We start from the raw sequence: 16,388 nt of genomic DNA on the forward strand, positions 1-16,388 counted from the left end.
AAACATTGAAATTGGAATATAATTCTCTGAAAGATTAGAAAAATACAATAAAATAGCTTCTGCATCTGTGGAAGAACGAAACACATGTAGAAAGATAACATCAAAAGATATATCCGTTCATGCATCATACAAGCTATATTTCCTTTAACATGGCGACCTTTTCCTTTATTGAAAGACTTTCATCCATCAAATAAATGAACAAAACAGTAAGGACGTCATGCAATCCAACTTACAGGAAATAAACTACATATAAGCAGCAGCAGCTATAAAACTTGTTGTTTTTCTCTTATTTCAAATATAATGTATATAATATATAGCCCTTTACACACACACATATATATATAACACACACACACACACACACACACATATATATATATATATATATATATATATATATATATATATATATATATATATATATATATATATATATATATATATATATACTATTTTTCGATTACGATGGGCTGTTTTGATTCAGTTAAAGATGAAGGAAAACAAATTTCAAAATCTTCTTCGATTTTATTATTTTTCTTTCGTGATTCATAGAAGCAAAGATTTCTCTTCAACCTTGGACTTTCGGGAAATAGTCACGACTAGAAAATCAATACAAGCAAGAGCTACGACGAGTAATCACTACGAAGGGGCGAAAGCCACGCAATGGTATGACGTCGGGCAAGAAGATATGATTGAAACATTGTGAATTAAATCCGATTTGGGTTGATTTGAATTTAGCGTCCCGTTTAGCAGCGAGACAATATATGAGACGTGGACCTATAGCTTAACATGGAATCCGAACCACATGAGTCTCGACTGGTATCTATCCCGGATCCCCTATACCAAAGGTGGGTAAGCTATTCCCATAGCTACGAGAAAGCTCATTAAAAGTTAAAGAAGAACATGTAAAGCAAAATACATACTGTACGTAAAATCACTACATAAAGTCCATAGTTTGAAAATTTAATGAAAAATTTAACGGTTTAAAATTGAAATTTAAGGCTATGAAAAAATCAAGTTAATAATAATTAATGACAGAAAAAGTAACAATTAAAATTAAAATTATTTTCAAATTAATCGTTTAAAATTAAAATTAAAAATGGTAGTTGTCAATGAACATAATGTCAAATAAAAGAGCTACAAGTACTCATCGTCAATAATGATGATTTCAATGTTATAATTTCCATGAGAGGATTAGCATGAATATCCTTACAATATGTTTAGAGCAATTATATCTTATATTAGATAATTAATATTAATTTTTTTGATATTCTGTAAAATGTAAATTGTGCACTGTTCAAGGAATGTAATCTTTTGTAGTTTTGCCACCGGACTTAATGCAAAGTGGGTTCTGTGCGTAAAATTGTTCATGTCTGGTTCCTTATTTTTTGTTGTTTTTACTTACTGTTTTACTGTAAATTATAATATTTTTCAAACTTTAATAAATCAAAGTTGTAGACGTCAAAAAAAATTAATATTAAAATATAGAAGAAGTTCTATATTATAGTAATGACTATACGTTAAAAAAACATACAATTTGTTTTTCACAAAGTGTATATTTTTAATGCAGCTTACTATATCGAAAAAGTACGAGAATGTATCAAGAAGTAATGCTTCTTGCTATAATTTTGTTTCTATTTCAGCTACTAAATTATCTATGTATGATACTATGGAGATAACCTTACTCTATTAATGTAGCCTTTTCTTTTTCAGATTTACTGATTAGAACTATGGATCTGAAGCTAAAAGAAAGAGTCGTCAAAGAATTTGTGGCAAAAAAAGGTTGTCCACTTAAGGAAATCCATAATCTCTTGAAAAATTCTTTATGGGGAGCTCTAATTAACATCAGCAATGTGTGTGTCGTTTGTTGGAGAAGTTTGAAAACGGAGAAAAAGAAACTGCAGATAAACTGAGAAGCGGCCAGTCAAACATCAGTCACAGAGGACACAGTTCAAAATGTTGCTGATGCATTGAACGTCTCGTATAGCTCTGCTCAAGGAATAATTGCTGTTTGGTAAGATGGCTAACAACCGCATTCAGTTTTATTTGTGAAGTAATTACAAAATGAGTATCATCAATACAAGATTGTAATGGCATTTACGCAGTTTAAATTCGCATTTCCATTAGTGAAATTTGAACTTTGAACATCATGGGAGCAACTGCTAAACTAAACAAAATGGAAGATAATGGACATATCTGTGTTAATCCTCTGTAGATGTGAATTTGTTTTAATAGTTCATCATTCACTATTACCTTCACCGTACTCTCACGATACAGAGCTTTCACCATCTGAACAAATTTCTCACCCAGGCCACAATAGAGCAGAACTTTGAAGTGATATTCATGACTGATCAATCATAGGCTTTTGAGAAATCTGCAGATAGAAAAGCGGCAGAAAAATATCACGAAAATGTCTTTGATAGTTATGTAATATTCTGCTGGAAGCGAATCTACAGCAACAGAGTTATTGTATTCGGCAGCTAAAATAGCAGCTTCAACTTCACCTTCTGAAAATGAAGAACAGTACTACAGTATGCATTGCACTGACGAGCTCATAGAAACAACTCGTAACTTCATTTTCGCTATGGAGAAATCCATGTGAATCCTGAATTTGTGCTACTAATTTTTGTTGACCTCTGTGATGTTCTTGTCGAATTTGCTGTAAAGATGTATCTTCAGAATTATAGATTGGTTCTATTTTACTGCGAATAAAATATCCTGTGGTCTTTTCCCTATTAGTCCAGACATTTTAGGAAAAAGTTGAGAAAAAATTCCCATAAAGCTGAATTTTTCAGAATAATTTCCTTTGTTAATGTACTTTGGCATATCAAAAGTCCCCTACTCTCCGTCACGTGCTTTCTCTCAAAATGGCGGACAAAGGTGGCGACCATGAAATTTCAACTTGTTGACTTTGGGTGACAATAACTGTTCTTTATATGACATTTTGAATACGTATCAAGCTTATATACATACAGCAAAGACTGACATTAAATTTTTATGATACACATCATGTCAAATTTCAATTTTGATAGGTTTAAATTTGTTATATGTATAAAAAAAGTCATTCCAAATATCACTTTTTAAAGTTTGGAGGCAATTATATTAGAAGACAAATTAGAAAAGAAGAAAATCGTTTGAATAAAAGTTAAAGGTAATTTTATGAGCTTTAAAATGAGGTATTTACTTTGCCTTTACCTAACTTGATGTAGATTTTATATAATTTATTATATACTTTATTATGTACCTTATGTACCTAGGTACAGTGATCATCAGTTGAATTAGAAACAGCAGGACAGTTGCAGATACCGCCCTGCAGAGGCTCCACCAATTCATGTGAATGAAACGCATTGCGCTTGTATTGCTGCCGTGTGCTTCATCTCTCTGTGTCCGTATCAGTGCAGTATGTGATGGGCAAGACGGACCTAAGTGCATTTGACTATGATCAAATCGTAGGGGGCAGACGACTGGGTAGCTAGATTTCGGAAGTGGCTACGACACAGATTTTGAAAGGCAACTGTGTCAAGGGTGTATCGTGAGTACCTGGTTTCCGGTAAAACTGCACCCTCACGGGCAAACTGCCGCGGTCACAGGCGTGTCGACGACAAGAGGAGACGACGACTGGCCCGCATCGTAACAGCCGATAGACGGGCCACAGTGTGTCAAATCGCGGGGAGGTTCAGTGCAGGGGCTTAATGCAGAACAACAATGCCGTGTTAGCAGCAACGCAATCTACAACTACCTACTCGCCATGAGGAAAAGAAGCCATCGGCAGACGCGAGTACCCCTTCTAACCGCACAACACAGGCAACAACGTCTAATATGGGCAAAGGAACTCTGCCACTGGACCGTGCAAATGTAGAAAAAGGTTGCCTGGACAAATGAGTCACGTTTTACAGTGGTACATTCCGATGGACGGATACAGGTGCGTCGCAAACTGCACGAGGCAATGGATCCATCGTGCCGGTAGGTAACTGTGCAGTACGGCGGTGGTGGTATTCTCATCTAGGATGTTTACGTGGACTGAAATGGGTCCCCTAACACGTGTGAGACGGTCCCTCACAGATGAAGGATACTGCAATCTTCTGTATGATCATGTCTTGTCACTTGATCGGCTGCAACATCCTGATGGTGACCTCTTCTTTCAGCATGACAATGCGTCGGTACACTGCTATAGAATGGCACCAGACTGGTTTGATGAGCATTCACCTGATCTAGCAACATTTCCCTGACCATCACAGTCAGCGGATCTCAATCCTATCGAACACATCTGGAACGCCATGGAACGACGCATTCGGGATGTAGAACCTCTTCCGACCAGCCTGCGGGCTCTGTGGGAGACTTTGCACCAGATATGGATCGAGATGCCACAACAACACTTTTGAGGCGCCTCGTGCAGTCCATGTCACGGCGGGTAGACGTTATGATCAGGGCGAAACGTAGCGCTACATGATATTAGGCAAGTGTCTCTAATTCAACTGGTGATCAGTGTATACATTGCTAAGAAACGAAAATTTTTCTACACTTTCAATTTCGTTCTCAGGTTCGTAAGCAATTTCTGTATCTTCACACTCAATCCCGAGACAGTTTTTACACATTTGAGAACATTGCAAAGCAGCAGAACAACATTCACATTATTAGTTGAACAGTTTTTGTTTGCAGTAATCTTGCAAGTACTTGTGATCAAAATAAGAAGTTCAAGTGTTGCAGCTTCTAAACTAGTTGGAATGGGACGTAACTGTTCTCGTTTTAGAGTCCATCCCCAGTCGAGTGGATCACGATGATTCCCTAGCCCTCTGTACTTGGTAGTAAACCATCAGCGAGTGTTGACAAACAGCAGCCTCTGCTGGAGGTAGCGTTGCTAGCTGGAAATTCGCTGAAATACAGTAGATTGCCGAGACACTGGTTCTGAAAAGAGAACACGACGAAGTTTGTTTAGGCCGTCATGAGAGTTTCCTTCATATAAGCTTACGAGAAACTGTTTCCCGACTTTGAGTATGGTTTCACACTACGCGTTGGGCTCATTGAATGCTTTTACCGATTCCAAAAGTTCAGAGTTCTTCTGAAGTAGTTTAAATGGACTTTTCTTTCCTTTCTTGTACAGAGCTGACGTTCAATCACAGCCTGTCATGGTGTGGATGGAAAGAATGCCGTCCTTCAGTGTCCCAAGTTTATTCTGAATCGCTGACATGTCAAAACATTTATTTGGTCTGGGGCTGGAGTTTGGCATAAAGAAGAAAACTGGAGTTTCAGGTACTGTCCTGGCCAGCAGGATAACAAGTAAATCTACGTGTGTGCCTACAACAGTAACAACTTTCTGATATTTACGGGAAATATCATATGCAGCTGATACTATTAAGAGATCAGCATCACCTTCTGCTTGCTTTACTTTAGTTCCTGTCTTGATCATATAGTCTGTCAATATAGCAATAAATATGATCTTGTTTTTGGAGTTTTTAGAAATTCATACTGTTTCACGGTTAATTTCAATTCTGGTAGACAAGCAATGGAAGCCGATGTCTTTTTTGTCTTTTTCAATGACCGGCGTTCTCTTTTCTAGTGTTTTTGTGCTTGTGGAATCATATCCATAAAAAACAATAATAGTTGCTGATGAAGAGAAGTGCTTTTGTACATATTCGACATATCTCTCACAAAGGTTGTCGTACGTAATAGCAGCTGCTGATGTTGTTGAAGGCCAAACCACTTGATGCAGTAAAAATCCACTATCAACGACAACTTCTAGTTAGTAGGACAGTTTACACAGGCCACGATATCTTCAATTACATCGAACAACTTTGACTTTTGTGTTTTTTTCTCATTGAGAGTTCATCGAAGAAAGCTAGCGGAAAAGGTGCTAATTCATACGACAAATACTCGCAGATCAGCTTGAGATTTCAAAACGTAGACTATGTGACTGAAGGGCTGTAGAGGGTTGATCTCCAGCACATCTTCAGTAAGTTTAATGGTATTTTTCCCATCACATCTTCAGCTAGGGAATCGTCTTGGTCCACTCGACTGGGGATGGACTCTAAAACGAGGACAATTACATCCCATTCCAACTAATCTAGAAGCTGCACCACCTGAACTTCTTACTTTGATCAAATGTACTTTCAAGACTAGTGCAAACAAAAACGTTCAACTAAATGTGAGTGTCGTTCTGATGGTCTGCAATATTCTCAAATGTGTAAAAATTGTCTCGGAATTGAGTGTGAAAATTCAGAAATTGCTTATGAATTGCTTCTGATAACGAAATTGAAGATATGGAAAACTTTTTCGTTTCTTAATAAGGTATACATAAGGTACATAAAAAGGTATATAATAAATCCTATATAGAATCTTCATCACGTTACGTAGAGGCAAAGTAAATACCTCATTTTAAAGCTCATAAAATTACCTTCAACTTTTATTCAAACGATTTTCTTCTTTTCTAATTTGTCTTAATTGCCTCCAAACTTTAAAAAGTGATATTTGGTATGACTTTTTTATACATATAACAAATTTAAACCTATTAAAATTGAATTTTGACATGATATGTATGATAAACATTTAATTTCAGCCTTTGCTGTATGTATATAAACTTGATACGTATCCAAAATGACATAAAGAACAAAGTTATTGTCGCCCAAAGTCGTCAAGTTGAAATTTCATGGCCGCCATCTTTGTCCGCCATTTTGAGAGAAAGCACGTGTCGGAGAGTAGGGGACATTTGATATGTCAAACTACATTAACAAAGGAAATTATTCTGAAAAATCCAACTTTATGGGAATTTTTTTCCAACTTCAAGGTATATTAGCTATATATAAAATGCCTGGACTATATGTAGTAGTAATAAGATGATTTTGATTTGTATTTTATGCTTGGTGTGATGTATTGACATGATCCTCCGGTATCATAACGTTCTGCTACATGTGTCTCAGGAGACAGATCCTTTTCTGAACCTATTTTACTTGAGAGATGTTGGAACATCCGCTCAGTATTTAAGATCTGCTATTTATAATTTCCAACATGTAATGCCGCAACAGTGTGCTCGCTCTCCTCAATATCACGTGAAGTATTTGGTATTCCTGACCGTTATGAGAAAGGTTAGGATTTTTAGAGGTGGTTTTGATATGAAAGTAGGAGAGAAACAGGTGATATTTCCTTCTACTATTTTGATGACTGATTTTTTTTATCTATTTTAATCTAATTGACAACAATTTAAACTACGCACTTCTTTTACAAAATATGAAGCCATATTTTCCAATACAGCATAAACACACCTAAGCTTTACATGTAAGCCCGTTCTATTTCCAGAGAGATTATCTTTCTGGTTGCAAAAGCTTCTTTCCACATCCAAAGAGGTCGTGAGTCAAACTTTGTATTCACTCGGAATGACAACTCTCAGGAAGTTGCAAATTCGACAACTTTCGGATTCTTCTGAAAACAAATCTCAAGCTTTCATTTGCAAATCCGTTTAACTGTTGCCTCACGGAAGTAAATAAGCCCGCTGTTCTTTTTTAAGCGTTGTTGTTCCAGGTCTCTAATGGCAACCGTCACTGTACAAGTCACAAGTTTGTAACCGTAGATACGAAACAACTCAATTTGCAAATCATGAATCTTCTCGAGAAGTTGGCGCGTCTTGGAAATTGCACCTGCGTTGTTTGGATCCAGAGAAAGCACAATGCTTTAAATTAACAAAATTCTCGCAAAAGAAACAGCGCACTCATCCCATAATTACGGAGAAATTGGAATAAAAGTTTAAAAAGTAGCAGCAAAAGAAGAAAGGGAACAAAAAAGGGGTTGGGAACTAATTGTGGAATAAAGACCCAAAATTAGAAAAAATATGCTGCAAAATTCTCCTTATTCCCAATTGGAAACAACATTTGATACATCGGGTGCTAACAGTTTATTTCTGTTCTTTTTTTTTTTTTTTTTAAGTGTTTACCTTAGAATCATAACCATAATTATGAGTACGTGACAATCATGATTTCTCATCACCTCTTCGTTTAACCAATCTTGTAAATAACTCCCAAGCACTGAGTGAGAAGTATGCGGGAATGTGAGTATACAATATTACACAGATCCCAAGGTCCGTCGACCCGAACAGTAGGGTCCACAGACCTTGACACTGATCCAATACAGAGCCTTGTCACCTACCTTTCTTTGAAAATCCGTGACTCTAATTTGTAAACCATACGGAACTGAAACTTACATAATTCCATTAAGAGCACTTGTGATTACTTGTCACAATAAAGATGTTTCCGTCCACTATGCTTTTCGCATTACAAACCAGTATATTAAATTATCATAGAATAAGAAACAGTCTAAATTACAGAACTTTCAAAAGAAAAGTAACTCACCACTTACCTGTTTCAAAAAACACGAATATCCACTTTCCTTAGCTATAGTATGAGTTCAGTGACTATGGGGACCACGTACAGAGCACACTCTACAGTGTTCTCCTTCACTGTTGTCTTCCTTTCCTTCCTAAAATAACAATAGTTCATTCAGAATATTTACTAATAATTGTTATTTATATTGGGAACATCTCTACTACTACCAACCAATAAATTGTCCAAATGTTGACCCTGCAATAGAGGTCTGCACGGGCCGGACTCGGGCCTACAAAGCATATATCACTTCGGGCATAGGCTGGGATTGGGCCGTAAATTTTTAAATATACAATCATATTTTTCGAGCCTTTTCGGGCCTAACTTTATAAATATACGGTACAACGATATTTATTATTGGAAGTTTGCACCATTATTTCTGCAGAAATTTTAAAGCACAACTGCAAAATTAAACTTCTAATTGATATAAATTAAATTCAATTTTGTGTAAATTATGAAGTTTCTGTAATTCGGGCTTATTTCGGGCTCATTTGATTATCATACGAGCTCGGACTGGGCTCAGGTCTAAGTGCTAAAACATATTTTGGACTCAGATCGGGCCTCACATTATAAATTCACGGGGCGGGCCCAGGCTAAAAATTCCGGCCCATACAGACCTCTACCCTGCAATTGCGATAACTAAGCCTTTCCTAAGCCTTCACCCCGCCTTCGTTCCGCCTAAGCCTTCACCCCGCCGTATACTATAGTAGAAATAATGCATAGAGCAACACATCAAAATAGGTGTAAGACCGAAGAATACAATAAACATTATTTTTGCTCTGCATTCATAGTCAAAATGAGATTGGTTGCAGCAACTAAATTTATATGAATCAAATATCAGGTTGAGTCGAAATAAATGGTTTTTGCCGAACCCATACAACCATCTATGGTGAGATATAGAAATATGGTAAAGTGATCACTATAACCTTGATCTCTTGGACCAACGAACGTATTTTATCGCGCAACTCCCAGCGCTTTCATGTGGTCAGTACAAATTCCATCAATTTGAGTTTCATGGATGAAGCTGTCGTAATTCGTGCTCTCCTTGGACATAACTAGAAAAAGAGGCACGTCACTACGGTAGCGGACAGAGTGATCTGTACTACTGAAGGTGTACTGATAATGTATTTCTACAGCAGAAAGGTGGTTTAAACTGTATAAAGACGAGGATACTAGCCCGCAAGAAGACCACACACCAGAAGACCACCTGCACGTATTGACGAAGCTCCAGTGGATGCCTTAACAAGAGGACCAGGAACATCAATACGGTAACGAAATGAGGTAGTAATAAAATAATTATATTTCCAATGTGAATATGGTAATATTATACGGTGTACAAAAATAATCATATAATATGTAGGAGAGGAAGTAAAAGAATATGTCACTTAACATGAAAGACAGAAACCAAGAAGGTAGTCTTCCAAATATTGATAAGGTCAGTGTGCCAATTAGATAATTTATATTGGGGGGATAAAAATAGGCCAACAAGACGAGAGTCTGAAGGTGCAATAATTCAAAATGAGACAATAATGCCTCACCCCCACCACCAAACATTCATAAATATGATATGACATCTGTAATAAATAAGGGATTTATTAATGCAATAAATCTACCGACAATAACTAAGTACCAGTATATATTGTCTGATATGCACACACCACACCTAACCTTTCTGAACATGTTTAATGTTGTACTCGCTCTTGTGCCCGTAGCTCTCTAAGGTTTATTTAATTTACTTAATAATTTGGCCCGAGCGACAGCCATGATCACAACTGTGTTAATTTTTTGCTCAAATTGAAATCTTCTACTTTGCGTTATTACACATGGCCTTGTAAAAGTAAACCTTACTTTAAAAACAAAATTTACGTACGTATTAACCTATCATACGAGAAATGCATTGTTGCTGGTCCCGATTTCTGCAAATATATCAGGCCAAATCGAAGGCCAAATATATAAAAACTCTCAATTCAAATTTCGAGCTTGTGCTTCTAATTCCCGCTAATGCTGCGCTCTCAATTATTGTTTTTTTTTAAATCAATTCTGTGACGGAGCTCAGGAAGTCAACACTTACAATTACTTTCTTGTTAGATTACAGCTGAGTTGATTCACTTTGTGCCACTTTATCAAATGAAGTATAAACATTGCATTGAAGTTTTCCAGATAACATTATTGGGGTGGACAGCAAACTGTACAGCGAAAAGAAAGATGGAAAAATGAAGGGTTAAGTTTAAAAAGCCCACTCCAGTTGAAGTGCTTATATAGACACGGACAATAAATGACACGGAGAATCAGTCGTATTAGCAAATGCTGAAACAAATCTTACGCGCTTACTCACTCACTGCTCTCATTGCGTCTGCTCACTACATTGCGACACATTCTCAGCATGTACTCAGTACGTCAACATACAGCCACGAGAGAATATATAGGCCGAACGTAGAGTTTGAGTACAGTTTCAAAAGTTCATTTCCGTAAAAGGCAGTGATGTTCAGGCAATAATAGTCCATTTAAGTTCAATGAAGTCCACTTGTTCTATTTATTGGATATTATGAATATTATGGAAACTTAAAAACTAAAATGAAATATAACAAAAATTAAAACAAGATGATAATCGATACAAATGTACAGGATGAATATGACATATCCGACCGCCAAGTATGGTGGAAGAAGCTATTTGTTAATTCTTGGTCAACCGCTAAGAGCATTTATAAATCCATATGTAACTGTTACGTGTAATTATAAAGGTAACCAAGAAAGTTCTGTTGCTTCTGTGGAGGTCTGTGTTCAATTAGCCCTCACACCATGACTTGAATGCGAATGAAGATAAGGCGAAGGTCAGTTGTTAGTGTGGGTATATACAGCATACTACCTGGTTGTGCCACTTCAGTTACACAGTGAACTTGCGTAAGGACAGAGTGAACATGGGACCTCCACAGAGCGTCATAAGAGTGTATATGCTGTACGAGTTCAAACTGGGATCAGACTCCGCTCCGGCGGGGCGGAAGATATGTCAGGCCTTTGTTCAGTGTACCGTGACTACGTGGACAGTGTAGTAGTGGTTTAACAAGTTTAAGGACGGTGACGAAACACTCGAAGACACACCACATGCCGGAAAACCAACATATGTACAAACTGAAGATCTTCAGGCAGCAATTGAGGCGAACCGTAGCCAAACATGTGAGGAACTGCGACTACAATTCAGTGTGAGTGAAGAAACCATTCGGCAGCACCTCCATCAACTTGGGAAGCACTACAAGTTGGGTCAATGGGTTCCACATGATTTAACTCCGGGCCAGAAGGCAACGCGAGCAGATACCTGTTTCTTTGCTGTCTAGTCTGAGGAAGGAGCCATTTCTGGACAGGGTGTTGACATGTGATGAGAAATGAGTCCTGTATGAAGCTCCACGGCGCCGTCATCATTGGTTAGCATTCCATGAACAGCTTTCAAAGCAGCCTAAACCAGCATTGCACGAGAAGAAAGTCCTCCTGTGTGTTTGGTGTACTGCTCGCGGCATCGTGCGCCGGGAACTGCTACCAGTTGATCAAAGCATCAATGCAACTGTGTATTGTCAGCAGTTGAGCCATGTTCAAGAAAACCTGAAAACTCTGGAGCCAGCACTTCCGAATCGCAAAGGGATCCTTCTGTTACAGGACATGCGGCTAGGATGATCCGGGATACAATTCTACGCCTTGGATAGGAAACACTATTGCATCCGTCATACTCCCCGGACATTGCACCGTCCGATTATTACCTGTTTCATTCCTTGGACAATCACCTTCCAGGACGCTGCCAGTTCAAATCACTAGTAGAGGTGAAAATCCACTTGATACGTTCTTCGCTTCACGGCCCACCAGGTTCTACTGCTATGGAATCCATGGCCTTCCAGAACGTTGGCAGAAGGTTATCGATGCTAATGGGGACTACTTTTGATCATGGTACGTCTTAGATAACATATCGATGTTCGAAGGTAGTGGGTGAAAAAGCGACAGAACTTTGTTGGTTACCTTTATAATACACTCAAACTCACGAACGACGACGAACTGGATTCTATAAGGATACGGTTGCAAGTAATAACTGTAGTCATAATAATATGGTTCAACTAAGCAACGATGAAAATAGTGTGGAAATTAGAAATGACCAAAACTAAATAGTTTACATCGCTCATTTCGAAATACGACTAGCAGATTAAACTTACAAGAAATGATAAAAATCAATGAAAGTTGGCGTTATACTTAGCATGGTTTGGGGGGAACAGGATGTGATTGAGGAGGAAAGTCCCCTCATCCCCCCGGTAATTCGCACCCTTGATAAGGTAATCGAGAACCAGTTTACAGAACTAGAAAACACGTGTTCCTTTCCTCGCGTGTATCATGAGTTGTCTGTTTATTCATCGGGGCTACAGAAGTATAATGCAAAATCCTCACTTGTTTTTGGTGCATTTCTTTATTACCCTTTGTTGCCACATATCAGATTTCTCTATATTTTACATTTTCAGCATATGCAGCTCAAATAGCGTGCAACACTGTACCACTACACTTCACTGTTACATTTAGTGATAATAGTGTATTTTAAATCTGTGCTTATTTGTATATGGTGATATTTCAAACAAAATATTTTATGCTGAGTTGTGTAAATAGAGAGGTGAGCCTCAGGCTCGGGTGCCAAATGTAAAATGACCTCTAAAGCACAGGTGTGCTGAAATTTGCATATGACATGAAGTGTCAAAATGTAAATTAGGCTGAGGCCCTCTAGAGAGAAGAGGAAGGCGTACCAGCGATGGTGAGGTATGTCTCTCTCTCTCTTCATTTGACAGCAGTCTTACGTCACACCAGGGAAGACTGTCTGTCAGCGTGGGTCCTATGAACTATGAACTTTTTTAGTTGCGGTAGAGACTGAATAATAAAAAAAATGTTGAGAATCTTTAATAACAAAATTCAATTAGATAGATAATCCAAAATGCTCCTATGTAGATCTATGCTATTGTTAGAAATGTTAAAGAAAGTTCCGATTTTGAGATCTACACAGGTCTCATAGTTCATGTGTCCTACCCTGATTATACGCTCTCGAAGTGACTCATGGACTACACAAATAGTAGTGGCTCATGTAACATGAGACTGAGTCTAGTGACACCAACAGAATACACATTACCAAGGAATACTATTTGCAGTTAAGTTTAATGAAGCCGCCGGACGAAGTCCGCCTGAAAAACAGAAGTTACAAAACATTTTATATATTTTAGTACTCACCAAGCAGCAAGTGACCCTTCAGGATATATTCAGGGATTCCAGTATAAATCGGACGTAAAAGTAATTTTGATAACGATTTAATGGATCCTTGGCGGAATTAAACTTTGTACACTACTTTTTGACATAAACACTGTACACAATTAAAAAAAATGATACTTATTTCGCAGTAGCTACTGTATTTACTCATATCAACAGTTCTAGTCCACGCGTGTTAAGTTAGTTGTCTTCATAGAAAATGTCCTCAAGGATTCCAGTCTTCACTGCTGTCTGGTATCTCCAGTCCGCACGCATTCTTCCGTATATGCGTGACGTACCTCTTCCCACATAGTACGGTTTTTTCGACGTTCGGTCGTGAAGATCACGCTGCCTCCGTAGATCTCTGCATTGGCATCTCTCTCTTAAATGTAGAGAGTAATTGTCATCACGATCACAGTAAAGGTGACATTGGCTCGTCACACCTTTCTGTACTCTGGGTTGTGTGGTGCAAAAAGTCCCACTATTTAAATTTTACAGGTTAAAAAAACACTGTTCATGGTGCAATAACTTGAGATGCACAGGTTAAACAAAAAATAAATGTTTCTTCCGATGACAGATTGACTAACATCGCTGTATTATAAAAAAAAACAAACTGGTTGGAAGTGTGCTCATTGTATAGGTGAGCCACACTGTTTGTCCACCAACACACGTTAATAATTTCCACTGAGTGCGTACATGTTCTCACTCAATAGTTGGTTTTGGTGTGTAAATAACACCCCTAACTATATGTACGGTGATGTAAATAAAGAAAGTTACTTTTGAAAAATCACACTCCCGATGGGGTCATATATAGGTGATATTTCTCCTGTTGCTATCTAAGTACGATTATACACATTTCATCGTAGTGGCTATACACTAGCAAAGACTTGAAACAAAATGTCAAGAAGCGAAGTCAAGTTTCGCACACTAAGAACGAAGTGTCCAAAGACTCGAAGCGAAGCGAAGTGTCTAGTCTTGATGCTCTAACCGAAATGTCTTATGACAAGAACTCAAACGAAGTGTCATATGAACAGACCCGAAGGGTCTCGTCTCTCTAAGCGAAGTGAAGTGTGACCTCCCTGGCAACCGTAGTTATTAGGCTCGCCAGAACTAGAAAAACATAGACTCACTTTTTGTCTACCGATTTTCTTATGGGTCAACGTTCCCTCTCTCTTACGGTAACTACCGAATTCCTAAATAGGTCACAACTTTATGCACTAATATATCGTTTATATTCACGCTCTGGTGAGTTTCAGATAGTTTACATATTACTTTGAACTATAACGATTATATTGATATACAACACTACATAGGTTATGCATCGCAAGACTACGAAAACAATTAAACAAACAAAACATATTAAAAAAAATACACGTTCCCCTTTCCATCAAGCACTCATGTGACAGGTGGTGCCATCTGTAAACAAACCCTGCCTGAAGCGGGGTGTAATCACAATACAAACTTTAACTTAATTACACTCACCCCTGCTTATTTAACATATATGCTGCAAAATTAAACATTACATTAATAATATTATACACTTTACTTGATAAATATATTATAATACATGACTGTCATTACCTTATGTGGGGATAATTAACATATTTGTCTTCCGGATGCATTGGTGACAGAAAGCCTCCTCCATCTTTGCAGACGAACACCGCTCAACGGGTTCAAGAAACTGCCTGGAAATAGTATTTTCAAAGCGTACTAAAAGAGTACGTGATACTTTCGGACATGGGACATACCGTATTAAATAAACATAATTTATAATCGGTTGCGTCCAAGAACCTTTCAAATTTAAATAAAATCAAATTTCCCAAAGCCAACTCACATTTTCAAAAACATATTACTCCGCGCCGTGGCTGACGATAGATCCGTCTTGAGCCGTGGCGGGGGACGCGGGTAAGGTGCGAAAATACGTCATCGAGTTCGTTTCTGACACCTTATTGTTCCCAAAAACCAACACCAATGTGCGACTAGGATACAAAAGCCCTGTTCACGTCTGAACGGCGCTATATGGAAGAGTAGCCAACCCATCTCTCATCCACTAGTCCTGGACATACAATTGTAGTTTTCTGTACAACTATGTCAGAATAGTCCAATCTCTGGTCTTGAAAATTGTAGTAAGCTGGAAACAGTTGTACTCTCTCAGCTGCTGTATGTGGGTGTTCCGCTGGAGGCTATGAGTTCGCTGAACTTTAGGTTGAAAATTTAGAAACGTTCTCCAGAAAAAAAAACTTAGTACTTGAAGTTCTTCCATCTATTTCCATGAAATTAATATAAATTTAATACAAAGAATATACCTACTGTTGGCTTTTAACATTTAATTAGCATGATATAATATTCAAATTATTTGATATAATATATATGTGATTACAAATTTACATATAATTTCCATTTTGATATGCAAAAATTTTGATACGTCATTTGCATATCAAAATTTAAATGACGTACGCACTAGGTCTTTACAAATTCCCCCCTTTCGATATGTTTTGAGAGTAAAAGATACTTTAGCTATCAAAGCTTATCGAAATACTTCATTACACAACAATATATAACAATGAGTGCGGACGTAATTGAAAATATTTTAACACAACAATACTAATTAATACATTATAAAAACATTAAAGAAATTTGTTCCCATAATAATATAATAGCATAATACATACACAAAAAGATTAAACTATTAATGTTACACGTAAAAAACTATTTACATGAATATAACACGAAGAGCTCAGTTCTTCTTCGTTGTTTCAGCAT

At 37.5% G+C, this 16,388-nt stretch overlaps 1 long non-coding RNA gene across 1 annotated transcript in view; it reads right to left on the reverse strand.

Annotated features, from left to right (window-relative positions):
* Positions 1-16,388, reverse strand: part of LOC145666735 (uncharacterized) — a 36,276-nt gene that overhangs the window by 5,249 nt on the left and 14,639 nt on the right. The window contains exon 2 of the long non-coding RNA XR_014127811.1: positions 8,344-8,463. This is a non-coding gene — a long non-coding RNA (uncharacterized LOC145666735). The remainder of the gene's footprint in view (positions 1-8,343; positions 8,464-16,388) is intronic.

Source organism: Thermobia domestica, chromosome 1 (assembly GCF_964235325.1).
Source record: "Thermobia domestica chromosome 1, izTheDome1.hap1.1, whole genome shotgun sequence".
In the NCBI taxonomy this organism is placed as follows: Eukaryota; Metazoa; Arthropoda; class Insecta; order Zygentoma; family Lepismatidae; genus Thermobia; species Thermobia domestica.